Raw genomic sequence first — 24,214 nt, forward strand, 5'->3', positions numbered from 1 at the left:
ATAGAACATTCTCACAATGGCCAGTTCTTCCAACAACAAGGCAAAAAGGACTCATTGAATTTAATTTCTTTTTGTTTCCCTTCCACGTGAGGAAGAATATTATTCCCACACACACGCATACAACCAAACGGCGTGTAAAAAGTTTGAGGATGCCAACGACACATGGCGTTCCCAAGTGGTCACCCACCTAAGTACTAACCATGCCCGATGTTGCTTAACTTCGGTGATCGGACGAGAACCGGTGTTTTCAACATGGTATGGTCGTTGACAAGTATGCTCCTGCTATGTCCGCAACATAAGCGCCGTCGAAGGAGGCTGGACGGAGCTAAAAATAGAACATTCTCACAATGGCCAGTTCTTCCAACAACAAGGCAAAAAGGACTCATTGAATGAAATTTCTTTTTGTTTCCCTTCCACGAGAGGAACAATATTATTCCCACACACACGCATACAACCAAACGGCGTGTAAAAAGTTTGAGGATGCCAACGACACATGGCGTTCCCAAGTGGTCACCCACCTAAGTACTAACCATGCCCGATGTTGGTTAACTTCGGTGATCGGACGAGAACCGGTGTTTTCAACATGGTATGGTCGTTGACAAGTATGCTCCTGCTATGTCCGCAACATAAGCGCCGTCGAAGGAGGCTGGACGGAGCTAAAAATAGAACTTTCTCACAATGGCCAGTTCTTCCAACAACAAGGCAAAAAGGACTCATTGAATGAAATTTCTTTTTGTTTCCCTTCCACGAGAGGAACAATATTATTCCCACACACACGCATACAACCAAACGGCGTGTAAAAAGTTTGAGGATGCCAACGACACATGGCGTTCCCAAGTGGTCACCCACCTAAGTACTAACCATGCCCGATGTTGGTTAACTTCGGTGATCGGACGAGAACCGGTGTTTTCAACATGGTATGGTCGTTGACAAGTATGCTCCTGCTATGTCCGCAACATAAGCGTCGTCGAAGAAGGCTGGACGGAGCTAAAAATAGAACATTCTCACAATGGCCAGTTCTTCCAACAACAAGGTGAAAAGGACTCATTGAATGAAATTACTTTTTGTTTCCCTTCCACGAGAGGAAGAATATTATTCCCACACACACGCACACAACCAAACGGCGTGTAAAAAGTTTGAGGATGCCAACGACACATGGCGTTCCCAAGTGGTCACCCACCTAAGTACTAACCATGCCCGATGTTGCTTAACTTCGGTGATCGGACGAGAACCGGTGTTTTCAACATGGTATGGTCGTTGACAAGTATGCTCCTGCTATGTCCGCAACATAAGCGCCGTCGAAGGAGGCTGGACGGAGCTAAAAATAGAACTTTCTCACAATGGCCAGTTCTTCCAACAACAAGGTGAAAAGGACTCATTGAATGTAATTTCTTTTTGTTTCCCTTCCACGTGAGGAAGAACATTATTCCCACACACATGCATACAACCAAACGGCGTGTAAAAAGTTTGAGGATGCCAACGACACATGGCGTTCCCAAGTGGTCACCCACCTAAGTACTAACCATGCCCGATGTTGCTTAACTTCGGTGATCGGACGAGAACCGGTGTTTTCAACATGGTATGGTCGTTGACAAGTATGCTCCTGCTATGTCCGCAACATAAGCGCCGTCGAAGGAGGCTGGACGGAGCTAAAAATAGAACATTCTCACAATGGCCAGTTCTTCCAACAACAAGGCAAAAAGGACTCATTGAATGAAATTTCTTTTTGTTTCCCTTCCACGAGAGGAACAATATTATTCCCACACACACGCATACAACCAAACGGCGTGTAAAAAGTTTGAGGATGCCAACGACACATGGCGTTCCCAAGTGGTCACCCACCTAAGTACTAACCATGCCCGATGTTGCTTAACTTCGGTGATCGGACGAGAACCGGTGTTTTCAACATGGTATGGTCGTTGACAAGTATGCTCCTGCTATGTCCGCAACGTAAGCGCCGTCGAAGGAGGCTGCCAGGAGCTAAAAATAGAACTTTCTCACAATGGCCAGTTCTTCCAACAACAAGGTGAAAAGGACTCATTGAATGTAATTTCTTTTTGTTTCCCTTCCACGAGAGGAACAATATTATTCCCACACACACGCACACAACCAAACGGCGTGTAAAAAGTTTGAGGATGCCAACGACACATGGCGTTCCCAAGTGGTCACCCACCTAAGTACTAACCATGCCCGATGTTGCTTAACTTCGGTGATCGGACGAGAACCGGTGTTTTCAACATGGTATGGTCGTTGACAAGTATGCTCCTGCTATGTCCGCAACATAAGCACCGTCGAAGGAGGCTGGACGGAGCTAAAAATAGAACTTTCTCACACACCGGTGTTTTCAACATGGTATGGTCGTTGACAAGTATGCTCCTGCTATGTTCGCAACATAAGCGCCGTCGAAGGAGGCTGGACGGAGCTAAAAATAGAACATTCTCCCAATGGCCAGTTCTTCCAACAACAAGGTGAAAAGGACTCATTGAATGAAATTACTTTTTGTTTCCCTTCCACGAGAGGAAGAATATTATTCCCACACACACGCACACAACCAAACGGCGTGTAAAAAGTTTGATGATGCCAACGACACATGGCGTTCCCAAGTGGTCACCCACCTAAGTACTAACCATGCCCGATGTTGCTTAACTTCGGTGATCGGACGAGAACCGGTGTTTTCAACATGGTATGGTCGTTGACAAGTATGCTCCTGCTATGTCCACAACATAAGCGCCGTCGAAGGAGGCTGCCAGGAGCTAAAAATAGAACTTTCTCACAATGGCCAGTTCTTCCAACAACAAGGTGAAAAGGACTCATTGAATGTAATTTCTTTTTGTTTCCCTTCCACGAGAGGAACAATATTATTCCCACACACACGCACACAACCAAACGGTGTGTAAAAAGTTTGAGGATGCCAACGACACATGGCGTTCCCAAGTGGTCACCCACCTAAGTACTAACCATGCCCGATGTTGCTTAACTTCGGTGATCGGACGAGAACCGGTGTTTTCAACATGGTATGGTCGTTGACAAGTATGCTCCTGCTATGTTCGCAACATAAGCGCCGTCGAAGGAGCCTGCCAGGAGCTAAAAATAGAACATTCTCACAATGGCCAGTTCTTCCAACAACAAGGCAAAAAGGACTCATTGAATGTAATTTCTTTTTGTTTCCCTGCCACGAGAGGAAGAATATTATTCCCACACACACGCATACAACCAAACGGCGTGTAAAAAGTTTGAGGATGCCAACGACACATGGCGTTCCCAAGTGGTCACCCACCTAAGTACTAACCATGCCCGATGTTGCTTAACTTCGGTGATCGGACGAGAACCGGTGTTTTCAACATGGTATGGTCGTTGACAAGTATGCTCCTGCTATGTCCGCAACATAAGCGCCGTCGAAGGAGGCTGCCAGGAGCTAAAAATAGAACATTCTCACAATGCCCAGTTCTTCCAACAACAAGGTGAAAAGGACTCATTGAATGTAATTTCTTTTTGTTTCCCTTCCACGAGAGGAAGAATATTATTCCCACACACACGCATACAACCAAACGGCGTGTAAAAAGTTTGAGGATGCCAACGACACATGGCGTTCCCAAGTGGTCACCCACCTAAGTACTAACCATGCCCGATGTTGCTTAACTTCGGTGATCGGACGAGAACCGGTGTTTTCAACATGGTATGGTCGTTGACAAGTATGCTCCTGCTATGTCCGCAACATAAACGCCGTCGAAGGAGGCTGCCAGGAGCTAAAAATAGAACATTCTCACAATGGCCAGTTCTTCCAACAACAAGGTGAAAAGGACTCATTGAATGAAATTTCTTTTTGTTTCCCTTCCACGAGAGGAAGAATATTATTCCCACACACACGCATACAACCAAACGGCGTGTAAAAAGTTTGAGGATGCCAACGACACATGGCGTTCCCAAGTGGTCACCCACCTAAGTACTAACCATGCCCGATGTTGCTTAACTTCGGTGATCGGACGAGAACCGGTGTTTTCAACATGGTATGGTCGTTGACAAGTATGCTCCTGCTATGTTCGCAACATAAGCGCCGTCGAAGGAGCCTGCCAGGAGCTAAAAATAGAACTTTCTCACAATGGCCAGTTCTTCCAACAACAAGGTGAAAAGGACTCATTGAATGTAATTTCTTTTTGTTTCCCTTCCACGAGAGGAACAATATTATTCCCACACACACGCACACAACCAAACGGTATGTAAAAAGTTTGAGGATGCCAACGACACATGGCGTTCCCAAGTGGTCACCCACCTAAGTACTAACCATGCCCGATGTTGCTTAACTTCGGTGATCGGACGAGAACCGGTGTTTTCAACATGGTATGGTCGTTGACAAGTATGCTCCTGCTATGTCCGCAACATAAGCGCCGTCGAAGGAGGCTGCCAGGAGCTAAAAATAGAACATTCTCACAATGTTCAGTTCTTCCAACAACAAGGCAAAAAGGACTCATTGAATGTAATTTCTTTTTGTTTCCCTTCCACGAGAGGAAGAATATTATTCCCACACACACGCACACAACCAAACGGCGTGTAAAAAGTTTGAGGATGCCAACGACACATGGCGTTCCCAAGTGGTCACCCACCTAAGTACTAACCATGCCCGATGTTGCTTAACTTCGGTGATCGGACGAGAACCGGTGTTTTCAACATGGTATGGTCGTTGACAAGTATGCTCCTGCTATGTCCGCAACATAAGCGTCGTCGAAGGAGGCTGGACGGAGCTAAAAATAGAACATTCTTACAATGGCCAGTTCTTCCAACAACAAGGCAAAAAGGACTCATTGAATGAAATTTCTTTTTGTTTCCCTTCCACGAGAGGAACAATATTATTCCCACACACACGCACACAACCAAACGGCGTGTAAAAAGTTTGAGGATGCCAACGACACATGGCGTTCCCAAGTGGTCACCCACCTAAGTACTAACCATGCCCGATGTTGCTTAACTTCGGTGATCGGACGAGAACCGGTGTTTTCAACATGGTATGGTCGTTGACAAGTATGCTCCTGCTATGTCCGCAACATAAGCGTCGTCGAAGGAGGCTGGACGGAGCTAAAAATAGAACATTCTCACAATGGCCAGTTCTTCCAACAACAAGGCAAAAAGGACTCATTGAATGAAATTTCTTTTTGTTTCCCTTCCACGAGAGGAACAATATTATTCCCACACACACGCACACAACCAAACGGCGTGTAAAAAGTTTGAGGATGCCAACGACACATGGCGTTCCCAAGTGGTCACCCACCTAAGTACTAACCATGCCCGATGTTGCTTAACTTCGGTGATCGGACGAGAACCGGTGTTTTCAACATGGTATGGTCGTTGACAAGTATGCTCCTGCTATGTCCGCAACATAAGCGTCGTCGAAGGAGGCTGGACGGAGCTAAAAATAGAACATTCTCCCAATGGCCAGTTCTTCCAACAACAAGGTGAAAAGGACTCATTGAATGAAATTACTTTTTGTTTCCCTTCCACGAGAGGAAGAATATTATTCCCACACACACGCACACAACCAAACGGCGTGTAAAAAGTTTGATGATGCCAACGACACATGGCGTTCCCAAGTGGTCACCCACCTAAGTACTAACCATGCCCGATGTTGCTTAACTTCGGTGATCGGACGAGAACCGGTGTTTTCAACATGGTATGGTCGTTGACAAGTATGCTCCTGCTATGTCCGCAACATAAGCGCCGTCGAAGGAGGCTGGACGGAGCTAAAAATAGAACATTCTCACAATGTTCAGTTCTTCCAACAACAAGGCAAAAAGGACTCATTGAATGTAATTTCTTTTTGTTTCCCTTCCACGTGAGGAAGAATATTATTCCCACACACACGCATACAACCAAACGGCGTGTAAAAAGTTTGAGGATGCCAACGACACATGGCGTTCCCAAGTGGTCACCCACCTAAGTACTAACCATGCCCGATGTTGCTTAACTTCGGTGATCGGACGAGAACCGGTGTTTTCAACATGGTATGGTCGTTGACAAGTATGCTCCTGCTATGTCCGCAACATAAGCGCCGTCGAAGGAGGCTGCCAGGAGCTAAAAATAGAACATTCTCACAATGGCCAGTTCTTCCAACAACAAGGCAAAAAGGACTCATTGAATGTAATTTCTTTTTGTTTCCCTTCCACGAGAGGAATAATATTATTCCCACACACACGCACACAACCAAACGGCGTGTAAAAAGTTTGAGGATGCCAACGACACATGGCGTTCCCAAGTGGTCACCCACCTAAGTACTAACCATGCCCGATGTTGCTTAACTTCGGTGATCGGACGAGAACCGGTGTTTTCAACATGGTATGGTCGTTGACAAGTATGCTCCTGCTATGTCCGCAACATAAGCGTCGTCGAAGGAGGCTGGACGGAGCTAAAAATAGAACATTCTCACAATGGCAATTTCTTCCAATAACAAGGTGAAAAGGACTCATCGAATTAAATTACTTTTTGTTTCCCTTCCACGAGAGGAACAATATTATTCCCACACACACGCACACAACCAAACGGCGTGTAAAAAGTTTGAGGATGCCAACGACACATGGCGTTCCCAAGTGGTCACCCACCTAAGTACTAACCATGCCCGATGTTGCTTAACTTCGGTGATCGGACGAGAACCGGTGTTTTCAACATGGTATGGTCGTTGACAAGTATGCTCCTGCTATGTTCGCAACATAAGCGTCGTCGAAGGAGGCTGGACGGAGCTAAAAATAGAACATTCTCACAATGGCAATTTCTTCCAATAACAAGGTGAAAAGGACTCATCGAATTAAATTACTTTTTGTTTCCCTTCCACGAGAGGAAGAATATTATTCCCACACACACGCACACAACCAAACGGCGTGTAAAAAGTTTGAGGATGCCAACGACACATGGCGTTCCCAAGTGGTCACCCACCTAAGTACTAACCATGCCCGATGTTGCTTAACTTCGGTGATCGGACGAGAACCGGTGTTTTCAACATGGTATGGTCGTTGACAAGTATGCTCCTGCTATGTTCGCAACATAAGCGCCGTCGAAGGAGGCTGCCAGGAGCTAAAAATAGAACATTCTCACAATGGCCAGTTCTTCCAACAACAAGGCAAAAAGGACTCATTGAATGTAATTTCTTTTTGTTTCCCTGCCACGAGAGGAAGAATATTATTCCCACACACACGCATACAACCAAACGGCGTGTAAAAAGTTTGAGGATGCCAACGACACATGGCGTTCCCAAGTGGTCACCCACCTAAGTACTGTACTAACCATGCCCGATGTTGCTTAACTTCGGTGATCGGACGAGAACCGGTGTTTTCAACATGGTATGGTCGTTGACAAGTATGCTCCTGCTATGTCCGCAACATAAGCGCCGTCGAAGGAGGCTGCCAGGAGCTAAAAATAGAACATTCTCACAATGCCCAGTTCTTCCAACAACAAGGTGAAAAGGACTCATTGAATGTAATTTCTTTTTGTTTCCCTTCCACGAGAGGAAGAATATTATTCCCACACACACGCATACAACCAAACGGCGTGTAAAAAGTTTGAGGATGCCAACGACACATGGCGTTCCCAAGTGGTCACCCACCTAAGTACTAACCATGCCCGATGTTGCTTAACTTCGGTGATCGGACGAGAACCGGTGTTTTCAACATGGTATGGTCGTTGACAAGTATGCTCCTGCTATGTCCGCAACATAAGCGCCGTCGAAGGAGGCTGGACGGAGCTAAAAATAGAACATTCTCCCAATGGCCAGTTCTTCCAACAACAAGGTGAAAAGGACTCATTGAATGAAATTACTTTTTGTTTCCCTTCCACGAGAGGAAGAATATTATTCCCACACACACGCACACAACCAAACGGCGTGTAAAAAGTTTGATGATGCCAACGACACATGGCGTTCCCAAGTGGTCACCCACCTAAGTACTAACCATGCCCGATGTTGCTTAACTTCGGTGATCGGACGAGAACCGGTGTTTTCAACATGGTATGGTCGTTGACAAGTATGCTCCTGCTATGTCCGCAACATAAGCGCCGTCGAAGGAGGCTGGACGGAGCTAAAAATAGAACATTCTCACAATGTTCAGTTCTTCCAACAACAAGGCAAAAAGGACTCATTGAATGTAATTTCTTTTTGTTTCCCTTCCACGTGAGGAAGAATATTATTCCCACACACACGCATACAACCAAACGGCGTGTAAAAAGTTTGAGGATGCCAACGACACATGGCGTTCCCAAGTGGTCACCCACCTAAGTACTAACCATGCCCGATGTTGCTTAACTTCGGTGATCGGACGAGAACCGGTGTTTTCAACATGGTATGGTCGTTGACAAGTATGCTCCTGCTATGTTCGCAACATAAGCGCCGTCGAAGGAGGCTGCCAGGAGCTAAAAATAGAACATTCTCACAATGGCCAGTTCTTCCAACAACAAGGCAAAAAGGACTCATTGAATGTAATTTCTTTTTGTTTCCCTTCCACGTGAGGAATAATATTATTCCCACACACACGCACACAACCAAACGGCGTGTAAAAAGTTTGAGGATGCCAACGACACATGGCGTTCCCAAGTGGTCACCCACCTAAGTACTAACCATGCCCGATGTTGCTTAACTTCGGTGATCGGACGAGAACCGGTGTTTTCAACATGGTATGGTCGTTGACAAGTATGCTCCTGCTATGTCCGCAACATAAGCGTCGTCGAAGGAGGCTGGACGGAGCTAAAAATAGAACATTCTCACAATGGCAATTTCTTCCAATAACAAGGTGAAAAGGACTCATCGAATTAAATTACTTTTTGTTTCCCTTCCACGAGAGGAACAATATTATTCCCACACACACGCACACAACCAAACGGCGTGTAAAAAGTTTGAGGATGCCAACGACACATGGCGTTCCCAAGTGGTCACCCACCTAAGTACTAACCATGCCCGATGTTGCTTAACTTCGGTGATCGGACGAAAACCGGTGTTTTCAACATGGTATGGTCGTTGACAAGTATGCTCCTGCTATGTCCGCAACATAAGCGTCGTCGAAGGAGGCTGCCAGGAGCTAACAATAGAACATTCTCACAATGGCCAGTTCTTCCAACAAAAAGGCAAAAAGGACTCATTGAATGTAATTTCTTTTTGTTTCCCTTCCACGAGAGGAATAATATTATTCCCACACACACGCACACAACCAAACGGCGTGTAAAAAGTTTGAGGATGCCAACGACACATGGCGTTCCCAAGTGGTCACCCACCTAAGTACTAAAACCATGCCCGATGTTGCTTAACTTCGGTGATCGGACGAGAACCGGTGTTTTCAACATGGTATGGTCGTTGACAAGTATGCTCCTGCTATGTCCGCAACATAAGCGTCGTCGAAGGAGGCTGCCAGGAGCTAACAATAGAACATTCTCACAATGGCCAGTTCTTCCAACAAAAAGGCAAAAAGGACTCATTGAATGTAATTACTTTTTGTTTCCCTTCCACGAGAGGAACAATATTATTCCCACACACACGCACACAACCAAACGGCGTGTAAAAAGTTTGAGGATGCCAACGACACATGGCGTTCCCAAGTGGTCACCCACCTAAGTACTAACCATGCCCGATGTTGCTTAACTTCGGTGATCGGACGAGAACCGGTGTTTTCAACATGGTATGGTCGTTGACAAGTATGCTCCTGCTATGTCCGCAACATAAGCGTCGTCGAAGGAGGCTGGACGGAGCTAAAAATAGAACATTCTCACAATGGCCAGTTCTTCCAACAAAAAGGCAAAAAGGACTCATTGAATGTAATTTCTTTTTGTTTCCCTTCCACGAGAGGAATAATATTATTCCCACACACACGCACACAACCAAACGGCGTGTAAAAAGTTTGAGGATGCCAACGACACATGGCGTTCCCAAGTGGTCACCCACCTAAATACTAACCATGCCCGATGTTGCTTAACTTCGGTGATCGGACGAGAACCGGTGTTTTCAACATGGTATGGTCGTTGACAAGTATGCTCCTGCTATGTCCGCAACATAAGCGCCGTCGAAGGAGGCTGGACGGAGCTAAAAATAGAACATTCTCACAATGTTCAGTTCTTCCAACAACAAGGTGAAAAGGACTCATTTAATGAAACTACTTTTTGTTTCCCTTCCAAGAGAGGAACAATATTATTCCCACACACACGCATTCAACCAAACGGTGTGTAAAAAAGTTTGAGGATGCCAACACGACACATGGCGTTCCCAAGTGGTCACCCACCTAAGTACTAACCATGCCCGATGTTGCTTAACTTCGGTGATCGGACGAGAACCGGTGTTTTCAACATGGTATGGTCGTTGACAAGTATGCTCCTGCTATGTCCGCAACATAAGCGTCGTCGAAGGAGGCTGCCAGGAGCTAACAATAGAACATTCTCACAATGGCCAGTTCTTCCAACAAAAAGGCAAAAAGGACTCATTGAATGTAATTTCTTTTTGTTTCCCTTCCACGAGAGGAACAATATTATTCCCACACACACGCACACAACCAAACGGCGTGTAAAAAGTTTGAGGATGCCAACGACACATGGCGTTCCCAAGTGGTCACCCACCTAAGTACTAACCATGCCCGATGTTGCTTAACTTCGGTGATCGGACGAGAACCGGTGTTTTCAACATGGTATGGTCGTTGACAAGTATGCTCCTGCTATGTCCGCAACATAAGCGTCGTCGAAGGAGGCTGGACGGAGCTAAAAATAGAACATTCTCACAATGGCCAGTTCTTCCAACAAAAAGGCAAAAAGGACTCATTGAATGTAATTTCTTTTTGTTTCCCTTCCACGAGAGGAATAATATTATTCCCACACACACGCACACAACCAAACGGCGTGTAAAAAAGTTTGAGGATGCCAACGACACATGGCGTTCCCAAGTGGTCACCCACCTAAGTACTAACCATGCCCGATGTTGCTTAACTTCGGTGATCGGACGAGAACCGGTGTTTTCAACATGGTATGGTCGTTGACAAGTATGCTCCTGCTATGTTCGCAACATAAGCGCCGTCGAAGGAGCCTGCCAGGAGCTAAAAATAGAACATTCTCACAATGTTCAGTTCTTCCAACAACAAGGCAAAAAGGACTCATCGAATGAAATTACTTTTTGTTTCCCTTCCACGAGAGGAATAATATTATTCCCACACACACGCATACAACCAAACGGCGTGTAAAAAGTTTGAGGATGCCAACGACACATGGCGTTCCCAAGTGGTCACCCACCTAAGTACTAACCATGCCCGATGTTGCTTAACTTCGGTGATCGGACGAGAACCGGTGTTTTCAACATGGTATGGTCGTTGACAAGTATGTTGCTGCTATGTTCGCAACATAAGCGCCGTCGAAGGAGGCTGGACGGAGCTAAAAATAGAACATTCTCACAATGGCCAGTTCTTCCAACAAAAAGGCAAAAAGGACTCATTGAATGTAATTTCTTTTTGTTTCCCTTCCACGAGAGGAACAATATTATTCCCACACACACGCACACAACCAAACGGCGTGTAAAAAGTTTGAGGATGCCAACGACACATGGCGTTCCCAAGTGGTCACCCACCTAAGTACTAACCATGCCCGATGTTGCTTAACTTCGGTGATCGGACGAGAACCGGTGTTTTCAACATGGTATGGTCGTTGACAAGTATGCTCCTGCTATGTCCGCAACATAAGCGTCGTCGAAGGAGGCTGGACGGAGCTAAAAATAGAACATTCTCACAATGGCAATTTCTTCCAATAACAAGGTGAAAAGGACTCATCGAATTAAATTACTTTTTGTTTCCCTTCCACGAGAGGAACAATATTATTCCCACACACACGCACACAACCAAACGGCGTGTAAAAAGTTTGAGGATGCCAACGACACATGGCGTTCCCAAGTGGTCACCCACCTAAGTACTAACCATGCCCGATGTTGCTTAACTTCGGTGATCGGACGAGAACCGGTGTTTTCAACATGGTATGGTCGTTGACAAGTATGCTCCTGCTATGTCCGCAACATAAGCGCCGTCGAAGGAGGCTGCCAGGAGCTAAAAATAGAACATTCTCACAATGGCCAGTTCTTCCAACAACAAGGTGAAAAGGACTTATCGAATGAAATTTCTGTTTGTTTCCCTTCCACGAGAGGAACAATATTATTCCCACACACACGCACACAACCAAACGGCGTGTAAAAAGTTTGAGGATGCCAACGACACATGGCGTTCCCAAGTGGTCACCCACCTAAGTACTAACCATGCCCGATGTTGCTTAACTTCGGTGATCGGACGAGAACCGGTGTTTTCAACATGGTATGGTCGTTGACAAGTATCCTCCTGCTATGTCCGCAACATAAGCGCCGTCGAAGGAGGCTGCCAGGAGCTAAAAATAGAACATTCTCACAATGGCCAGTTCTTCCAACAACAAGGCAAAAAGGACTCATTGAATGTAATTTCTTTTTGTTTCCCTTCCACGAGAGGAATAATATTATTCCCACACACACGCACACAACCAAACGGCGTGTAAAAAGTTTGAGGATGCCAACGACACATGGCGTTCCCAAGTGGTCACCCACCTAAGTACTAACCATGCCCGATGTTGCTTAACTTCGGTGATCGGACGAGAACCGGTGTTTTCAACATGGTATGGTCGTTGACAAGTATGCTCCTGCTATGTTCGCAACATAAGCGTCGTCGAAGGAGGCTACCAGGAGCTAACAATAGAACATTCTCACAATGGCCAGTTCTTCCAACAAAAAGGCAAAAAGGACTCATTGAATGTAATTTCTTTTTGTTTCCCTTCCACGAGAGGAATAATATTATTCCCACACACACGCACACAACCAAACGGCGTGTAAAAAGTTTGAGGATGCCAACGACACATGGCGTTCCCAAGTGGTCACCCACCTAAGTACTAACCATGCCCGATGTTGCTTAACTTCGGTGATCGGACGAGAACCGGTGTTTTCAACATGGTATGGTCGTTGACAAGTATGCTCCTGCTATGTCCGCAACATAAGCACCGTCGAAGGAGGCTGGACGGAGCTAAAAATAGAACTTTCTCACACACCGGTGTTTTCAACATGGTATGGTCGTTGACAAGTATGCTCCTGCTATGTTCGCAACATAAGCGCCGTCGAAGGAGGCTGGACGGAGCTAAAAATAGAACATTCTCACAATGTTCAGTTCTTCCAACAACAAGGTGAAAAGGACTCATTGAATGTAATTTCTTTTTGTTTCCCTTCCACGTGAGGAACAATATTATTCCCACACACACGCATTCAACCAAACGGCGTGTAAAAAGTTTGAGGATGCCAACGACACATGGCGTTCCCAAGTGGTCACCCACCTAAGTACTAACCATGCCCGATGTTGCTTAACTTCGGTGATCGGACGAGAACCGGTGTTTTCAACATGGTATGGTCGTTGACAAGTATGCTCCTGCTATGTCCGCAACATAAGCGTCGTCGAAGGAGGCTGGACGGAGCTAAAAATAGAACATTCTCACAATGGCCAGTTCTTCCAACAAAAAGGCTAAAAGGACTCATTGAATGTAATTTCTTTTTGTTTCCCTTCCACGAGAGGAATAATATTATTCCCACACACACGCACACAACCAAACGGCGTGTAAAAAGTTTGAGGATGCCAACGACACATGGCGTTCCCAAGTGGTCACCCACCTAAGTACTAAAACCATGCCCGATGTTGCTTAACTTCGGTGATCGGACGAGAACCGGTGTTTTCAACATGGTATGGTCGTTGACAAGTATGCTCCTGCTATGTCCGCAACATAAGCGTCGTCGAAGGAGGCTGCCAGGAGCTAACAATAGAACATTCTCACAATGGCCAGTTCTTCCAACAAAAAGGCAAAAAGGACTCATCGAATGTAATTTCTTTTTGTTTCCCTTCCACGAGAGGAACAATATTATTCCCACACACACGCACACAACCAAACGGCGTGTAAAAAGTTTGAGGATGCCAACGACACATGGCGTTCCCAAGTGGTCACCCACCTAAGTACTAACCATGCCCGATGTTGCTTAACTTCGGTGATCGGACGAGAACCGGTGTTTTCAACATGGTATGGTCGTTGACAAGTATGCTCCTGCTATGTCCGCAACATAAGCGTCGTCGAAGGAGGCTGGACGGAGCTAAAAATAGAACATTCTCACAATGGCCAGTTCTTCCAACAACAAGGTGAAAAGGACTCATTGAATGAAATTAATTTTTGTTTCCCTTCCACGTGAGGAACAATATTATTCCCACACACACGCACACAACCAAACGGCGTGTAAAAAGTTTTAGGATGCCAACGACACATGGCGTTCCCAAGTGGTCACCCACCTAAGTACTAACCATGCCCGATGTTGCTTAACTTCGGTGATCGGACGAGAACCGGTGTTTTCAACATGGTATGGTCGTTGACAAGTATGCTCCTGCTATGTCCGCAACATAAGCGTCGTCGAAGGAGGCTGGACGGAGCTAAAAATAGAACATTCTCACAATGGCCAGTTCTTCCAACAAAAAGGCAAAAAGGACTCATTGAATGTAATTTCTTTTTGTTTCCCTTCCACGAGAGGAACAATATTATTCCCACACACACGCACACAACCAAACGGCGTGTAAAAAAGTTTGAGGATGCCAACGACACATGGCGTTCCCAAGTGGTCACCCACCTAAGTACTAACCATGCCCGATGTTGCTTAACTTCGGTGATCGGACGAGAACCGGTGTTTTCAACATGGTATGGTCGTTGACAAGTATGCTCCTGCTATGTTCGCAACATAAGCGCCGTCGAAGGAGCCTGCCAGGAGCTAAAAATAGAACATTCTCACAATGTTCAGTTCTTCCAACAACAAGGCAAAAAGGACTCATCGAATGAAATTACTTTTTGTTTCCCTTCCACGTGAGGAAGAATATTATTCCCACACACACGCACACAACCAAACGGCGTGTAAAAAGCTTGAGGATGCCAACGACACATGGCGTTCCCAAGTGGTCACCCACCTAAGTACTAACCATGCCCGATGTTGCTTAACTTCGGTGATCGGACGAGAACCGGTGTTTTCAACATGGTATGGTCGTTGACAAGTATGTTGCTGCTATGTTCGCAACATAAGCGCCGTCGAAGGAGGCTGGACGGAGCTAAAAATAGAACATTCTCACAATGGCCAGTTCTTCCAACAACAAGGCAAAAAGGACTCATTGAATGTAATTTCTTTTTGTTTCCCTTCCACGAGAGGAATAATATTATTCCCACACACACGCACACAACCAAACGGCGTGTAAAAAGTTTGAGGATGCCAACGACACATGGCGTTCCCAAGTGGTCACCCACCTAAGTACTAACCATGCCCGATGTTGCTTAACTTCGGTGATCGGACGAGAACCGGTGTTTTCAACATGGTATGGTCGTTGACAAGTATGCTCCTGCTATGTCCGCAACATAAGCACCGTCGAAGGAGGCTGGACGGAGCTAAAAATAGAACTTTCTCACACACCGGTGTTTTCAACATGGTATGGTCGTTGACAAGTATGCTCCTGCTATGTTCGCAACATAAGCGCCGTCGAAGGAGGCTGGACGGAGCTAAAAATAGAACATTCTCACAATGGCCAGTTCTTCCAACAACAAGGTGAAAAGGACTCATTGAATGAAATTACTTTTTGTTTCCCTTCCACGAGAGGAAGAATATTATTCCCACACACACGCACACAACCAAACGGCGTGTAAAAAGTTTGATGATGCCAACGACACATGGCGTTCCCAAGTGGTCACCCACCTAAGTACTAACCATGCCCGATGTTGCTTAACTTCGGTGATCGGACGAGAACCGGTGTTTTCAACATGGTATGGTCGTTGACAAGTATGCTCCTGCTATGTCCGCAACATAAGCGCCGTCGAAGGAGGCTGGACGGAGCTAAAAATAGAACATTCTCACAATGTTCAGTTCTTCCAACAACAAGGCAAAAAGGACTCATTGAATGTAATTTCTTTTTGTTTCCCTTCCACGTGAGGAAGAATATTATTCCCACACACACGCATACAACCAAACGGCGTGTAAAAAGTTTGAGGATGCCAACGACACATGGCGTTCCCAAGTGGTCACCCACCTAAGTACTAACCATGCCCGATGTTGCTTAACTTCGGTGATCGGACGAGAACCGGTGTTTTCAACATGGTATGGTCGTTGACAAGTATGCTCCTGCTATGTTCGCAACATAAGCGCCGTCGAAGGAGGCTGCCAGGAGCTAAAAATAGAACATTCTCACAATGGCCAGTTCTTCCAACAACAAGGCAAAAAGGACTCATTGAATGTAATTTCTTTTTGTTTCCCTTCCACGAGAGGAATAATATTATTCCCACACACACGCACACAACCAAACGGCGTGTAAAAAGTTTGAGGATGCCAACGACACATGGCGTTCCCAAGTGGTCACCCACCTAAGTACTAACCATGCCCGATGTTGCTTAACTTCGGTGATCGGACGAGAACCGGTGTTTTCAACATGGTATGGTCGTTGACAAGTATGCTCCTGCTATGTCCGCAACATAAGCGTCGTCGAAGGAGGCTGGACGGAGCTAAAAATAGAACATTCTCACAATGGCCAGTTCTTCCAACAACAAGGCAAAAAGGACTTATCGAATGAAATTACTTTTTGTTTCCCTTCCACGAGAGGAAGAATATTATTCCCACACACACGCATTCAAACAAACGGTGTGTAAAAAAGTTTGAGGATGCCAACGACACATGGCGTTCCCAAGTGGTCACCCACCTAAGTACTAACCATGCCCGATGTTGCTTAACTTCGGTGATCGGACGAGAACCGGTGTTTTCAACATGGTATGGTCGTTGACAAGTATGCTCCTGCTATGTCCGCAACATAAGCGCCGTCGAAGGAGGCTGCCAGGAGCTAAAAATAGAACATTCTCACAATGTTCAGTTCTTCCAACAACAAGGTGAAAAGGACTCATTGAATGTAATTTCTTTTTGTTTCCCTTCCACGAGAGGAAGAATATTATTCCCACACACACGCATTCAACCAAACGGCGTGTAAAAAGTTTGAGGATGCCAACGACACATGGCGTTCCCAAGTGGTCACCCACCTAAGTACTAACCATGCCCGATGTTGCTTAACTTCGGTGATCGGACGAGAACCGGTGTTTTCAACATGGTATGGTCGTTGACAAGTATGCTCCTGCTATGTTCGCAACATAAGCGCCGTCGAAGGAGGCTGGACGGAGCTAAAAATAGAACATTCTCACAATGTTCAGTTCTTCCAACAACAAGGTGAAAAGGACTCATTGAATGTAATTTCTTTTTGTTTCCCTTCCACGAGAGGAACAATATTATTCCCACACACACGCACACAACCAAACGGCGTGTAAAAAGTTTGAGGATGCCAACGACACATGGCGTTCCCAAGTGGTCACCCACCTAAGTACTAACCATGCCCGATGTTGCTTAACTTCGGTGATCGGACGAGAACCGGTGTTTTCAACATGGTATGGTCGTTGACAAGTATGCTCCTGCTATGTCCGCAACATAAGCGTCGTCGAAGGAGGCTGGACGGAGCTAAAAATAGAACATTCTCACAATGGCCATTTCTTCCAACAACAAGGTGAAAAGGACTCATCGATTGAAATTACTTTTTGTTTCCCTTCCACGAGAGGAACAATATTATTCCCACACACACGCACACAACCAAACGGTGTGTAAAAAGTTTGAGGATGCCAACGACACATGGCGTTCCCAAGTGGTCACCCACCTAAGTACTAACCATGCCCGATGTTGCTTAACTTCGGTGATCGGACGAGAACCGGTGTTTTCAACATGGTATGGTCGTTGACAAGTATGCTCCTGCTATGTTCGCAACATAAACGCCGTCGAAGGAGGCTGGACGGAGCTAAAAATAGAATATTCTCACAATGTTCAGTTCTTCCAACAACAAGGTGAAAAGGACTCATCGAATGAAATTTCTTTTTGTTTCCCTTCCACGAGAGGAAGAATATTATTCCCACACACACGCATACAATCAAACGGCGTGTAAAAAAAGTTTGAGGATGCCAACGACACATGGCGTTCCCAAGTGGTCACCCACCTAAGTACTAACCATGCCCGATGTTGCTTAACTTCGGTGATCGGACGAGAACCGGTGTTTTCAACATGGTATGGTCGTTGACAAGTATGCTCCTGCTATGTCCGCAACATAAGCGCCGTCGAAGGAGGCTGGACGGAGCTAAAAATAGAACATTCTCACAATGGCCATTTCTTCCAACAACAAGGTGAAAAGGACTCATTGAATGTAATTTCTTTTTGTTTCCCTTCCACGAGAGGAAGAATATTATTCCCACACACACGCATTCAACCAAACGGCGTGTAAAAAGTTTGAGGATGCCAACGACACATGGCGTTCCCAAGTGGTCACCCACCTAAGTACTAACCATGCCCGATGTTGCTTAACTTCGGTGATCGGACGAGAACCGGTGTTTTCAACATGGTATGGTCGTTGACAAGTATGCTCCTGCTATGTCCGCAACATAAGCGTCGTCGAAGGAGGCTGGACGGAGCTAAAAATAGAACATTCTCACAATGTTCAGTTCTTCCAACAACAAGGTGAAAAGGCTCATTTAATGAAATTACTTTTTGTTTCCCTTCCACGAGAGGAAGAATATTATTCCCACACACACGCACACAACCAAACGGCGTGTAAAAAGTTTGAGGATGCCAACGACACATGGCGTTCCCAAGTGGTCACCCACCTAAGTACTAACCATGCCCGATGTTGCTTAACTTCGGTGATCGGACGAGAACCGGTGTTTTCAACATGGTATGGTCGTTGACAAGTATGCTCCTGCTATGTCCGCAACATAAGCGCCGTCGAAGGAGGCTGCCAGGAGCTAAAAATAGAACATTCTCACAATGTTCAGTTCTTCCAACAACAAGGTGAAAAGGACACATCGAATGAAATTACTTTTTGTTTCCCTTCCACGAGAGGAAGAATATTATTCCCACACACACGCACACAACCAAACGGTGTGTAAAAAGTTTGAGGATGCCAACGACACATGGCGTTCCCAAGTGGTCACCCACCTAAGTACTAACCATGCCCGATGTTGCTTAACTTCGGTGATCGGACGAGAACCGGTGTTTTCAACATGGTATGGTCGTTGACAAGTATGCTCCTGCTATGTCCGCAACATAAGCGTCGTCGAAGGAGGCTACCAGGAGCTAAAAATAGAACATTCTCACAATGGCCATTTCTTCCAACAACAAGGTGAAAAGGACTCATTGAATGTAATTTCTTTTTGTTTCCCTTCCACGAGAGGAACAATATTATTCCCACACACACGCACACAACCAAACGGCGTGTAAAAAGTTTGAGGATGCCAACGACACATGGCGTTCCCAAGTGGTCACCCACCTAAGTACTAACCATGCCCGATGTTGCTTAACTTCGGTGATCGGACGAGAACCGGTGTTTTCAACATGGTATGGTCGTTGACAAGTATGCTCCTGCTATGTCCGCAACATAAGCGCCGTCGAAGGAGGCTGCCAGGAGCTAAAAATAGAACATTCTCACAATGTTCAGTTCTTCCAACAACAAGGTGAAAAGGACACATCGAATGAAATTACTTTTTGTTTCCCTTCCACGTGAGGAAGAATATTATTCCCACACACACGCACACAACCAAACGGTGTGTAAAAAGTTTGAGGATGCCAACGACACATGGCGTTCCCAAGTGGTCACCCACCTAAGTACTAACCATGCCCGATGTTGCTTAACTTCGGTGATCGGACGAGAACCGGTGTTTTCAACATGGTATGGTCGTTGACAAGTATGCTCCTGCTATGTCCGCAACATAAGCGTCGTCGAAGGAGGCTGGACGGAGCTAAAAATAGAACATTCTCACAATGGCCATTTCTTCCAACAACAAGGTGAAAAGGACTCATTGAATGTAATTTCTTTTTGTTTCCCTTCCACGAGAGGAACAATATTATTCCCACACACACGCACACAACCAAACGGCGTGTAAAAAGTTTGAGGATGCCAACGACACATGGCGTTCCCAAGTGGTCACCCACCTAAGTACTAACCATGCCCGATGTTGCTTAACTTCGGTGATCGGACGAGAACCGGTGTTTTCAACATGGTATGGTCGTTGACAAGTATGCTCCTGCTATGTTCGCAACATAAACGCCGTCGAAGGAGGCTGAACGGAGCTAAAAATAGAATATTCTCACAATGTTCAGTTCTTCCAACAACAAGGTGAAAAGGACTCATCGAATGAAATTTCTTTTTGTTTCCCTTCCACGAGAGGAAGAATATTATTCCCACACACACGCACACAACCAAACGGCGTGTAAAAAAAGTTTGAGGATGCCAACGACACATGGCGTTCCCAAGTGGTCACCCACCTAAGTACTAACCATGCCCGATGTTGCTTAACTTCGGTGATCGGACGAGAACCGGTGTTTTCAACATGGTATGGTCGTTGACAAGTATGCTCCTGCTATGTCCGCAACATAAGCGCCGTCGAAGGAGGCTGGACGGAGCTAAAAATAGAACATTCTCACAATGGTCAGTTCTTCCAACAACAAGGCAAAAAGGACTCATTGAATGTAACTTCTTTTTGTTTCCCTTCCACGAGAGGAAGAATATTATTCCCACACACACGCACACAACCAAACGGCGTGTAAAAAGTTTGAGGATGCCAACGACACATGGCGTTCCCAAGTGGTCACCCACCTAAGTACTAACCATGCCCGATGTTGCTTAACTTCGGTGATCGGACGAGAACCGGTGTTTTCAACATGGTATGGTCGTTGACAAGTATGCTCCTGCTATGTCCGCAACATAAGCGCCGTCGAAGGAGGCTGGACGGAGCTAAAAATAGAACATTCTCACAATGTTCAGTTCTTCCAACAACAAGGTGAAAAGGACTCATTGAATGTAATTTCTTTTTGTTTCCCTTCCACGAGAGGAAGAATATTATTCCCACACACACGCATTCAACCAAACGGCGTGTAAAAAGTTTGAGGATGCCAACGACACATGGCGTTCCCAAGTGGTCACCCACCTAAGTACTAACCATGCCCGATGTTGCTTAACTTCGGTGATCGGACGAGAACCGGTGTTTTCAACATGGTATGGTCGTTGACAAGTATGCTCCTGCTATGTCCGCAACATAAGCGTCGTCGAAGGAGGCTGGACGGAGCTAAAAATAGAACATTCTCACAATGGCCATTTCTTGCAACAACAAGGTGAAAAGGACTCATCGATTGAAATTACTTTTTGTTTCCCTTCCACGAGAGGAACAATATTATTCCCACACACACGCACACAACCAAACGGTGTGTAAAAAGTTTGAGGATGCCAACGACACATGGCGTTCCCAAGTGGTCACCCACCTAAGTACTAACCATGCCCGATGTTGCTTAACTTCGGTGATCGGACGAGAACCGGTGTTTTCAACATGGTATGGTCGTTGACAAGTATGCTCCTGCTATGTTCGCAACATAAACGCCGTCGAAGGAGGCTGGACGGAGCTAAAAATAGAATATTCTCACAATGTTCAGTTCTTCCAACAACAAGGTGAAAAGGACTCATCGAATGAAATTTCTTTTTGTTTCCCTTCCACGAGAGGAAGAATATTATTCCCACACACACGCATACAATCAAACGGCGTGTAAAAAAAGTTTGAGGATGCCAACGACACATGGCGTTCCCAAGTGGTCACCCACCTAAGTACTAACCATGCCCGATGTTGCTTAACTTCGGTGATCGGACGAGAACCGGTGTTTTCAACATGGTATGGTCGTTGACAAGTATGCTCCTGCTATGTCCGCAACATAAGCGCCGTCGAAGGAGGCTGCCAGGAGCTAAAAATAGAACATTCTCACAATGTTCAGTTCTTCCAACAACAAGGCAAAAAGGACTTATCGAATGAAATTACTTTTTGTTTCCCTTCCACGTGAGGAAGAATATTATTCCCACACACACGCACACAACCAAACGGTGTGTAAAAAGTTTGAGGATGCCAACGACACATGGCGTTCCCAAGTGGTCACCCACCTAAGTACTAACCATGCCCGATGTTGCTTAACTTCGGTGATCGGACGAGAACCGGTGTTTTCAACATGGTATGGTCGTTGACAAGTATGCTCCTGCTATGTCCGCAACATAAGCGTCGTCGAAGGAGGCTGGACGGAGCTAAAAATAGAACATTCTCACAATGGCCATTTCTTCCAACAACAAGGTGAAAAGGACTCATTGAATGTAATTTCTTTTTGTTTCCCTTCCACGAGAGGAACAATATTATTCCCACACACACGCACACAACCAAACGGTGTGTAAAAAGTTTGAGGATGCCAACGACACATGGCGTTCCCAAGTGGTCACCCACCTAAGTACTAACCATGCCCGATGTTGCTTAACTTCGGTGATCGGACGAGAACCGGTGTTTTCAACATGGTATGGTCGTTGACAAGTATGCTCCTGCTATGTTCGCAACATAAACGCCGTCGAAGGAGGCTGGACGGAGCTAAAAATAGAATATTCTCACAATGTTCAGTTCTTCCAACAACAAGGTGAAAAGGACTCATCGAATGAAATTTCTTTTTGTTTCCCTTCCACGAGAGGAAGAATATTATTCCCACACACACGCACACAACCAAACGGCGTGTAAAAAAAGTTTGAGGATGCCAACGACACATGGCGTTCCCAAGTGGTCACCCCCACCTAAGTACTAACCATGCCCGATGTTGCTTAACTTCGGTGATCGGACGAGAACCGGTGTTTTCAACATGGTATGGTCGTTGACAAGTATGCTCCTGCTATGTCCGCAACATAAGCGCCGTCGAAGGAGGCTGGACGGAGCTAAAAATAGAACATTCTCACAATGGCCAGTTCTTCCAACAACAAGGCAAAAAGGACTTATCGAATGAAATTACTTTTTGTTTCCCTTCCACGAGAGGAAGAATATTATTCCCACACACACGCATTCAAACAAACGGTGTGTAAAAAAGTTTGAGGATGCCAACGACACATGGCGTTCCCAAGTGGTCACCCACCTAAGTACTAACCATGCCCGATGTTGCTTAACTTCGGTGATCGGACGAGAACCGGTGTTTTCAACATGGTATGGTCGTTGACAAGTATGCTCCTGCTATGTCCGCAACATAAGCGCCGTCGAAGGAGGCTGCCAGGAGCTAAAAATAGAACATTCTCACAATGTTCAGTTCTTCCAACAACAAGGTGAAAAGGACTCATTGAATGTAATTTCTTTTTGTTTCCCTTCCACGAGAGGAAGAATATTATTCCCACACACACGCATTCAACCAAACGGCGTGTAAAAAGTTTGAGGATGCCAACGACACATGGCGTTCCCAAGTGGTCACCCACCTAAGTACTAACCATGCCCGATGTTGCTTAACTTCGGTGATCGGACGAGAACCGGTGTTTTCAACATGGTATGGTCGTTGACAAGTATGCTCCTGCTATGTTCGCAACATAAGCGCCGTCGAAGGAGGCTGGACGGAGCTAAAAATAGAACATTCTCACAATGTTCAGTTCTTCCAACAACAAGGTGAAAAGGACTCATTGAATGTAATTTCTTTTTGTTTCCCTTCCACGAGAGGAACAATATTATTCCCACACACACGCACACAACCAAACGGCGTGTAAAAAGTTTGAGGATGCCAACGACACATGGCGTTCCCAAGTGGTCACCCACCTAAGTACTAACCATGCCCGATGTTGCTTAACTTCGGTGATCGGACGAGAACCGGTGTTTTCAACATGGTATGGTCGTTGACAAGTATGCTCCTGCTATGTCCGCAACATAAGCGCCGTCGAAGGAGGCTGGACGGAGCTAAAAATAGAACATTCTCACAATGGCCATTTCTTCCAACAACAAGGTGAAAAGGACTCATTTAATGAAATTTCTTTTTGTTTCCCTTCCACGAGAGGAACAATATTATTCCCACACACACGCACACAACCAAACGGCGTGTAAAAAGTTTGAGGATGCCAACGACACATGGCGTTCCCAAGTGGTCACCCACCTAAGTACTAACCATGCCCGATGTTGCTTAACTTCGGTGATCGGACGAGAACCGGTGTTTTCAACATGGTATGGTCGTTGACAAGTATGCTCCTGCTATGTCCGCAACATAAGCGTCGTCGAAGGAGGCTGGACGGAGCTAAAAATAGAACATTCTCACAATGGCCAT

The 24,214-nt window shown here is 45.8% G+C and overlaps 72 non-coding genes across 72 annotated transcripts; all 72 read right to left on the reverse strand.

Moving 5' to 3' along the window:
- Positions 1-150: 150 nt before the first annotated feature.
- Positions 151-269, reverse strand: LOC131283551 (5S ribosomal RNA). The gene has a single exon (XR_009189023.1). It is a non-coding gene; the product is annotated as a 5S ribosomal RNA (ribosomal RNA).
- A 212-nt stretch (positions 270-481) lies between these two features.
- LOC131283207 (5S ribosomal RNA) lies at positions 482-600 on the reverse strand. Its single transcript, XR_009188701.1, has one exon. It is a non-coding gene; the product is annotated as a 5S ribosomal RNA (ribosomal RNA).
- A 212-nt stretch (positions 601-812) lies between these two features.
- LOC131283208 (5S ribosomal RNA) lies at positions 813-931 on the reverse strand. Its single transcript, XR_009188702.1, has one exon. It is a non-coding gene; the product is annotated as a 5S ribosomal RNA (ribosomal RNA).
- Positions 932-1,143: 212 nt separating this feature from the next.
- Positions 1,144-1,262, reverse strand: LOC131283553 (5S ribosomal RNA). The gene has a single exon (XR_009189025.1). It is a non-coding gene; the product is annotated as a 5S ribosomal RNA (ribosomal RNA).
- Positions 1,263-1,474: 212 nt separating this feature from the next.
- On the reverse strand, positions 1,475-1,593 carry LOC131283554 (5S ribosomal RNA). The gene has a single exon (XR_009189026.1). It is a non-coding gene; the product is annotated as a 5S ribosomal RNA (ribosomal RNA).
- Positions 1,594-1,805: 212 nt separating this feature from the next.
- Positions 1,806-1,924, reverse strand: LOC131283555 (5S ribosomal RNA). Its single transcript, XR_009189027.1, has one exon. It is a non-coding gene; the product is annotated as a 5S ribosomal RNA (ribosomal RNA).
- A 212-nt stretch (positions 1,925-2,136) lies between these two features.
- Positions 2,137-2,255, reverse strand: LOC131283556 (5S ribosomal RNA). Its single transcript, XR_009189028.1, has one exon. It is a non-coding gene; the product is annotated as a 5S ribosomal RNA (ribosomal RNA).
- Positions 2,256-2,578: 323 nt separating this feature from the next.
- Positions 2,579-2,697, reverse strand: LOC131283558 (5S ribosomal RNA). Its single transcript, XR_009189029.1, has one exon. It is a non-coding gene; the product is annotated as a 5S ribosomal RNA (ribosomal RNA).
- A 212-nt stretch (positions 2,698-2,909) lies between these two features.
- On the reverse strand, positions 2,910-3,028 carry LOC131283559 (5S ribosomal RNA). The gene has a single exon (XR_009189030.1). It is a non-coding gene; the product is annotated as a 5S ribosomal RNA (ribosomal RNA).
- A 212-nt stretch (positions 3,029-3,240) lies between these two features.
- On the reverse strand, positions 3,241-3,359 carry LOC131283560 (5S ribosomal RNA). Its single transcript, XR_009189031.1, has one exon. It is a non-coding gene; the product is annotated as a 5S ribosomal RNA (ribosomal RNA).
- Positions 3,360-3,571: 212 nt separating this feature from the next.
- LOC131283561 (5S ribosomal RNA) lies at positions 3,572-3,690 on the reverse strand. The gene has a single exon (XR_009189032.1). It is a non-coding gene; the product is annotated as a 5S ribosomal RNA (ribosomal RNA).
- Positions 3,691-3,902: 212 nt separating this feature from the next.
- On the reverse strand, positions 3,903-4,021 carry LOC131283562 (5S ribosomal RNA). The gene has a single exon (XR_009189033.1). It is a non-coding gene; the product is annotated as a 5S ribosomal RNA (ribosomal RNA).
- Positions 4,022-4,233: 212 nt separating this feature from the next.
- Positions 4,234-4,352, reverse strand: LOC131283563 (5S ribosomal RNA). Its single transcript, XR_009189034.1, has one exon. It is a non-coding gene; the product is annotated as a 5S ribosomal RNA (ribosomal RNA).
- Positions 4,353-4,564: 212 nt separating this feature from the next.
- Positions 4,565-4,683, reverse strand: LOC131283565 (5S ribosomal RNA). Its single transcript, XR_009189036.1, has one exon. It is a non-coding gene; the product is annotated as a 5S ribosomal RNA (ribosomal RNA).
- Positions 4,684-4,895: 212 nt separating this feature from the next.
- Positions 4,896-5,014, reverse strand: LOC131283566 (5S ribosomal RNA). The gene has a single exon (XR_009189037.1). It is a non-coding gene; the product is annotated as a 5S ribosomal RNA (ribosomal RNA).
- A 212-nt stretch (positions 5,015-5,226) lies between these two features.
- Positions 5,227-5,345, reverse strand: LOC131283567 (5S ribosomal RNA). The gene has a single exon (XR_009189038.1). It is a non-coding gene; the product is annotated as a 5S ribosomal RNA (ribosomal RNA).
- A 212-nt stretch (positions 5,346-5,557) lies between these two features.
- On the reverse strand, positions 5,558-5,676 carry LOC131283568 (5S ribosomal RNA). The gene has a single exon (XR_009189039.1). It is a non-coding gene; the product is annotated as a 5S ribosomal RNA (ribosomal RNA).
- Positions 5,677-5,888: 212 nt separating this feature from the next.
- Positions 5,889-6,007, reverse strand: LOC131283569 (5S ribosomal RNA). The gene has a single exon (XR_009189040.1). It is a non-coding gene; the product is annotated as a 5S ribosomal RNA (ribosomal RNA).
- A 212-nt stretch (positions 6,008-6,219) lies between these two features.
- LOC131283570 (5S ribosomal RNA) lies at positions 6,220-6,338 on the reverse strand. The gene has a single exon (XR_009189041.1). It is a non-coding gene; the product is annotated as a 5S ribosomal RNA (ribosomal RNA).
- Positions 6,339-6,550: 212 nt separating this feature from the next.
- On the reverse strand, positions 6,551-6,669 carry LOC131283571 (5S ribosomal RNA). The gene has a single exon (XR_009189042.1). It is a non-coding gene; the product is annotated as a 5S ribosomal RNA (ribosomal RNA).
- A 212-nt stretch (positions 6,670-6,881) lies between these two features.
- LOC131283572 (5S ribosomal RNA) lies at positions 6,882-7,000 on the reverse strand. Its single transcript, XR_009189043.1, has one exon. It is a non-coding gene; the product is annotated as a 5S ribosomal RNA (ribosomal RNA).
- Positions 7,001-7,212: 212 nt separating this feature from the next.
- On the reverse strand, positions 7,213-7,336 carry LOC131283255 (5S ribosomal RNA). Its single transcript, XR_009188746.1, has one exon. It is a non-coding gene; the product is annotated as a 5S ribosomal RNA (ribosomal RNA).
- A 212-nt stretch (positions 7,337-7,548) lies between these two features.
- On the reverse strand, positions 7,549-7,667 carry LOC131283574 (5S ribosomal RNA). The gene has a single exon (XR_009189044.1). It is a non-coding gene; the product is annotated as a 5S ribosomal RNA (ribosomal RNA).
- A 212-nt stretch (positions 7,668-7,879) lies between these two features.
- On the reverse strand, positions 7,880-7,998 carry LOC131283575 (5S ribosomal RNA). Its single transcript, XR_009189045.1, has one exon. It is a non-coding gene; the product is annotated as a 5S ribosomal RNA (ribosomal RNA).
- A 212-nt stretch (positions 7,999-8,210) lies between these two features.
- Positions 8,211-8,329, reverse strand: LOC131283577 (5S ribosomal RNA). The gene has a single exon (XR_009189047.1). It is a non-coding gene; the product is annotated as a 5S ribosomal RNA (ribosomal RNA).
- Positions 8,330-8,541: 212 nt separating this feature from the next.
- LOC131283578 (5S ribosomal RNA) lies at positions 8,542-8,660 on the reverse strand. The gene has a single exon (XR_009189048.1). It is a non-coding gene; the product is annotated as a 5S ribosomal RNA (ribosomal RNA).
- A 212-nt stretch (positions 8,661-8,872) lies between these two features.
- Positions 8,873-8,991, reverse strand: LOC131283203 (5S ribosomal RNA). The gene has a single exon (XR_009188697.1). It is a non-coding gene; the product is annotated as a 5S ribosomal RNA (ribosomal RNA).
- A 212-nt stretch (positions 8,992-9,203) lies between these two features.
- On the reverse strand, positions 9,204-9,324 carry LOC131283237 (5S ribosomal RNA). The gene has a single exon (XR_009188729.1). It is a non-coding gene; the product is annotated as a 5S ribosomal RNA (ribosomal RNA).
- Positions 9,325-9,536: 212 nt separating this feature from the next.
- LOC131283579 (5S ribosomal RNA) lies at positions 9,537-9,655 on the reverse strand. Its single transcript, XR_009189049.1, has one exon. It is a non-coding gene; the product is annotated as a 5S ribosomal RNA (ribosomal RNA).
- Positions 9,656-9,867: 212 nt separating this feature from the next.
- On the reverse strand, positions 9,868-9,986 carry LOC131283206 (5S ribosomal RNA). Its single transcript, XR_009188700.1, has one exon. It is a non-coding gene; the product is annotated as a 5S ribosomal RNA (ribosomal RNA).
- A 213-nt stretch (positions 9,987-10,199) lies between these two features.
- Positions 10,200-10,320, reverse strand: LOC131283250 (5S ribosomal RNA). The gene has a single exon (XR_009188741.1). It is a non-coding gene; the product is annotated as a 5S ribosomal RNA (ribosomal RNA).
- A 212-nt stretch (positions 10,321-10,532) lies between these two features.
- On the reverse strand, positions 10,533-10,651 carry LOC131283580 (5S ribosomal RNA). The gene has a single exon (XR_009189050.1). It is a non-coding gene; the product is annotated as a 5S ribosomal RNA (ribosomal RNA).
- Positions 10,652-10,864: 213 nt separating this feature from the next.
- On the reverse strand, positions 10,865-10,983 carry LOC131283581 (5S ribosomal RNA). Its single transcript, XR_009189051.1, has one exon. It is a non-coding gene; the product is annotated as a 5S ribosomal RNA (ribosomal RNA).
- A 212-nt stretch (positions 10,984-11,195) lies between these two features.
- On the reverse strand, positions 11,196-11,314 carry LOC131283582 (5S ribosomal RNA). Its single transcript, XR_009189052.1, has one exon. It is a non-coding gene; the product is annotated as a 5S ribosomal RNA (ribosomal RNA).
- A 212-nt stretch (positions 11,315-11,526) lies between these two features.
- Positions 11,527-11,645, reverse strand: LOC131283583 (5S ribosomal RNA). The gene has a single exon (XR_009189053.1). It is a non-coding gene; the product is annotated as a 5S ribosomal RNA (ribosomal RNA).
- A 212-nt stretch (positions 11,646-11,857) lies between these two features.
- LOC131283584 (5S ribosomal RNA) lies at positions 11,858-11,976 on the reverse strand. Its single transcript, XR_009189054.1, has one exon. It is a non-coding gene; the product is annotated as a 5S ribosomal RNA (ribosomal RNA).
- Positions 11,977-12,188: 212 nt separating this feature from the next.
- LOC131283585 (5S ribosomal RNA) lies at positions 12,189-12,307 on the reverse strand. The gene has a single exon (XR_009189055.1). It is a non-coding gene; the product is annotated as a 5S ribosomal RNA (ribosomal RNA).
- Positions 12,308-12,519: 212 nt separating this feature from the next.
- On the reverse strand, positions 12,520-12,638 carry LOC131283586 (5S ribosomal RNA). The gene has a single exon (XR_009189056.1). It is a non-coding gene; the product is annotated as a 5S ribosomal RNA (ribosomal RNA).
- Positions 12,639-12,850: 212 nt separating this feature from the next.
- Positions 12,851-12,969, reverse strand: LOC131283588 (5S ribosomal RNA). Its single transcript, XR_009189058.1, has one exon. It is a non-coding gene; the product is annotated as a 5S ribosomal RNA (ribosomal RNA).
- Positions 12,970-13,292: 323 nt separating this feature from the next.
- On the reverse strand, positions 13,293-13,411 carry LOC131283590 (5S ribosomal RNA). Its single transcript, XR_009189059.1, has one exon. It is a non-coding gene; the product is annotated as a 5S ribosomal RNA (ribosomal RNA).
- A 212-nt stretch (positions 13,412-13,623) lies between these two features.
- LOC131283238 (5S ribosomal RNA) lies at positions 13,624-13,744 on the reverse strand. Its single transcript, XR_009188730.1, has one exon. It is a non-coding gene; the product is annotated as a 5S ribosomal RNA (ribosomal RNA).
- Positions 13,745-13,956: 212 nt separating this feature from the next.
- On the reverse strand, positions 13,957-14,075 carry LOC131283591 (5S ribosomal RNA). The gene has a single exon (XR_009189060.1). It is a non-coding gene; the product is annotated as a 5S ribosomal RNA (ribosomal RNA).
- Positions 14,076-14,287: 212 nt separating this feature from the next.
- Positions 14,288-14,406, reverse strand: LOC131283592 (5S ribosomal RNA). The gene has a single exon (XR_009189061.1). It is a non-coding gene; the product is annotated as a 5S ribosomal RNA (ribosomal RNA).
- A 213-nt stretch (positions 14,407-14,619) lies between these two features.
- LOC131283593 (5S ribosomal RNA) lies at positions 14,620-14,738 on the reverse strand. Its single transcript, XR_009189062.1, has one exon. It is a non-coding gene; the product is annotated as a 5S ribosomal RNA (ribosomal RNA).
- A 212-nt stretch (positions 14,739-14,950) lies between these two features.
- On the reverse strand, positions 14,951-15,069 carry LOC131283594 (5S ribosomal RNA). The gene has a single exon (XR_009189063.1). It is a non-coding gene; the product is annotated as a 5S ribosomal RNA (ribosomal RNA).
- Positions 15,070-15,281: 212 nt separating this feature from the next.
- On the reverse strand, positions 15,282-15,400 carry LOC131283595 (5S ribosomal RNA). Its single transcript, XR_009189064.1, has one exon. It is a non-coding gene; the product is annotated as a 5S ribosomal RNA (ribosomal RNA).
- Positions 15,401-15,723: 323 nt separating this feature from the next.
- On the reverse strand, positions 15,724-15,842 carry LOC131283596 (5S ribosomal RNA). The gene has a single exon (XR_009189065.1). It is a non-coding gene; the product is annotated as a 5S ribosomal RNA (ribosomal RNA).
- Positions 15,843-16,054: 212 nt separating this feature from the next.
- On the reverse strand, positions 16,055-16,173 carry LOC131283597 (5S ribosomal RNA). Its single transcript, XR_009189066.1, has one exon. It is a non-coding gene; the product is annotated as a 5S ribosomal RNA (ribosomal RNA).
- A 212-nt stretch (positions 16,174-16,385) lies between these two features.
- On the reverse strand, positions 16,386-16,504 carry LOC131283598 (5S ribosomal RNA). The gene has a single exon (XR_009189067.1). It is a non-coding gene; the product is annotated as a 5S ribosomal RNA (ribosomal RNA).
- A 213-nt stretch (positions 16,505-16,717) lies between these two features.
- LOC131283600 (5S ribosomal RNA) lies at positions 16,718-16,836 on the reverse strand. The gene has a single exon (XR_009189069.1). It is a non-coding gene; the product is annotated as a 5S ribosomal RNA (ribosomal RNA).
- A 212-nt stretch (positions 16,837-17,048) lies between these two features.
- On the reverse strand, positions 17,049-17,167 carry LOC131283601 (5S ribosomal RNA). Its single transcript, XR_009189070.1, has one exon. It is a non-coding gene; the product is annotated as a 5S ribosomal RNA (ribosomal RNA).
- A 212-nt stretch (positions 17,168-17,379) lies between these two features.
- On the reverse strand, positions 17,380-17,498 carry LOC131283602 (5S ribosomal RNA). The gene has a single exon (XR_009189071.1). It is a non-coding gene; the product is annotated as a 5S ribosomal RNA (ribosomal RNA).
- A 212-nt stretch (positions 17,499-17,710) lies between these two features.
- On the reverse strand, positions 17,711-17,829 carry LOC131283603 (5S ribosomal RNA). Its single transcript, XR_009189072.1, has one exon. It is a non-coding gene; the product is annotated as a 5S ribosomal RNA (ribosomal RNA).
- Positions 17,830-18,043: 214 nt separating this feature from the next.
- Positions 18,044-18,162, reverse strand: LOC131283604 (5S ribosomal RNA). Its single transcript, XR_009189073.1, has one exon. It is a non-coding gene; the product is annotated as a 5S ribosomal RNA (ribosomal RNA).
- Positions 18,163-18,374: 212 nt separating this feature from the next.
- LOC131283606 (5S ribosomal RNA) lies at positions 18,375-18,493 on the reverse strand. The gene has a single exon (XR_009189074.1). It is a non-coding gene; the product is annotated as a 5S ribosomal RNA (ribosomal RNA).
- A 211-nt stretch (positions 18,494-18,704) lies between these two features.
- LOC131283607 (5S ribosomal RNA) lies at positions 18,705-18,823 on the reverse strand. Its single transcript, XR_009189075.1, has one exon. It is a non-coding gene; the product is annotated as a 5S ribosomal RNA (ribosomal RNA).
- A 212-nt stretch (positions 18,824-19,035) lies between these two features.
- LOC131283608 (5S ribosomal RNA) lies at positions 19,036-19,154 on the reverse strand. The gene has a single exon (XR_009189076.1). It is a non-coding gene; the product is annotated as a 5S ribosomal RNA (ribosomal RNA).
- A 212-nt stretch (positions 19,155-19,366) lies between these two features.
- Positions 19,367-19,485, reverse strand: LOC131283609 (5S ribosomal RNA). Its single transcript, XR_009189077.1, has one exon. It is a non-coding gene; the product is annotated as a 5S ribosomal RNA (ribosomal RNA).
- A 212-nt stretch (positions 19,486-19,697) lies between these two features.
- On the reverse strand, positions 19,698-19,816 carry LOC131283610 (5S ribosomal RNA). The gene has a single exon (XR_009189078.1). It is a non-coding gene; the product is annotated as a 5S ribosomal RNA (ribosomal RNA).
- Positions 19,817-20,028: 212 nt separating this feature from the next.
- On the reverse strand, positions 20,029-20,147 carry LOC131283612 (5S ribosomal RNA). The gene has a single exon (XR_009189080.1). It is a non-coding gene; the product is annotated as a 5S ribosomal RNA (ribosomal RNA).
- Positions 20,148-20,361: 214 nt separating this feature from the next.
- LOC131283613 (5S ribosomal RNA) lies at positions 20,362-20,480 on the reverse strand. The gene has a single exon (XR_009189081.1). It is a non-coding gene; the product is annotated as a 5S ribosomal RNA (ribosomal RNA).
- Positions 20,481-20,692: 212 nt separating this feature from the next.
- On the reverse strand, positions 20,693-20,811 carry LOC131283614 (5S ribosomal RNA). Its single transcript, XR_009189082.1, has one exon. It is a non-coding gene; the product is annotated as a 5S ribosomal RNA (ribosomal RNA).
- A 212-nt stretch (positions 20,812-21,023) lies between these two features.
- On the reverse strand, positions 21,024-21,142 carry LOC131283615 (5S ribosomal RNA). Its single transcript, XR_009189083.1, has one exon. It is a non-coding gene; the product is annotated as a 5S ribosomal RNA (ribosomal RNA).
- A 212-nt stretch (positions 21,143-21,354) lies between these two features.
- On the reverse strand, positions 21,355-21,473 carry LOC131283616 (5S ribosomal RNA). Its single transcript, XR_009189084.1, has one exon. It is a non-coding gene; the product is annotated as a 5S ribosomal RNA (ribosomal RNA).
- A 214-nt stretch (positions 21,474-21,687) lies between these two features.
- On the reverse strand, positions 21,688-21,806 carry LOC131283618 (5S ribosomal RNA). Its single transcript, XR_009189086.1, has one exon. It is a non-coding gene; the product is annotated as a 5S ribosomal RNA (ribosomal RNA).
- A 212-nt stretch (positions 21,807-22,018) lies between these two features.
- On the reverse strand, positions 22,019-22,137 carry LOC131283619 (5S ribosomal RNA). The gene has a single exon (XR_009189087.1). It is a non-coding gene; the product is annotated as a 5S ribosomal RNA (ribosomal RNA).
- A 212-nt stretch (positions 22,138-22,349) lies between these two features.
- Positions 22,350-22,468, reverse strand: LOC131283620 (5S ribosomal RNA). Its single transcript, XR_009189088.1, has one exon. It is a non-coding gene; the product is annotated as a 5S ribosomal RNA (ribosomal RNA).
- Positions 22,469-22,682: 214 nt separating this feature from the next.
- On the reverse strand, positions 22,683-22,803 carry LOC131283244 (5S ribosomal RNA). Its single transcript, XR_009188735.1, has one exon. It is a non-coding gene; the product is annotated as a 5S ribosomal RNA (ribosomal RNA).
- Positions 22,804-23,016: 213 nt separating this feature from the next.
- On the reverse strand, positions 23,017-23,135 carry LOC131283622 (5S ribosomal RNA). The gene has a single exon (XR_009189089.1). It is a non-coding gene; the product is annotated as a 5S ribosomal RNA (ribosomal RNA).
- A 212-nt stretch (positions 23,136-23,347) lies between these two features.
- Positions 23,348-23,466, reverse strand: LOC131283623 (5S ribosomal RNA). The gene has a single exon (XR_009189090.1). It is a non-coding gene; the product is annotated as a 5S ribosomal RNA (ribosomal RNA).
- A 212-nt stretch (positions 23,467-23,678) lies between these two features.
- Positions 23,679-23,797, reverse strand: LOC131283625 (5S ribosomal RNA). Its single transcript, XR_009189092.1, has one exon. It is a non-coding gene; the product is annotated as a 5S ribosomal RNA (ribosomal RNA).
- Positions 23,798-24,009: 212 nt separating this feature from the next.
- On the reverse strand, positions 24,010-24,128 carry LOC131283626 (5S ribosomal RNA). Its single transcript, XR_009189093.1, has one exon. It is a non-coding gene; the product is annotated as a 5S ribosomal RNA (ribosomal RNA).
- Positions 24,129-24,214: the final 86 nt, after the last annotated feature.

The sequence above is a fragment of the Anopheles ziemanni genome, chromosome 2, assembly GCF_943734765.1.
Source record: "Anopheles ziemanni chromosome 2, idAnoZiCoDA_A2_x.2, whole genome shotgun sequence".
Classification (NCBI taxonomy): domain Eukaryota; kingdom Metazoa; phylum Arthropoda; class Insecta; order Diptera; family Culicidae; genus Anopheles; species Anopheles ziemanni.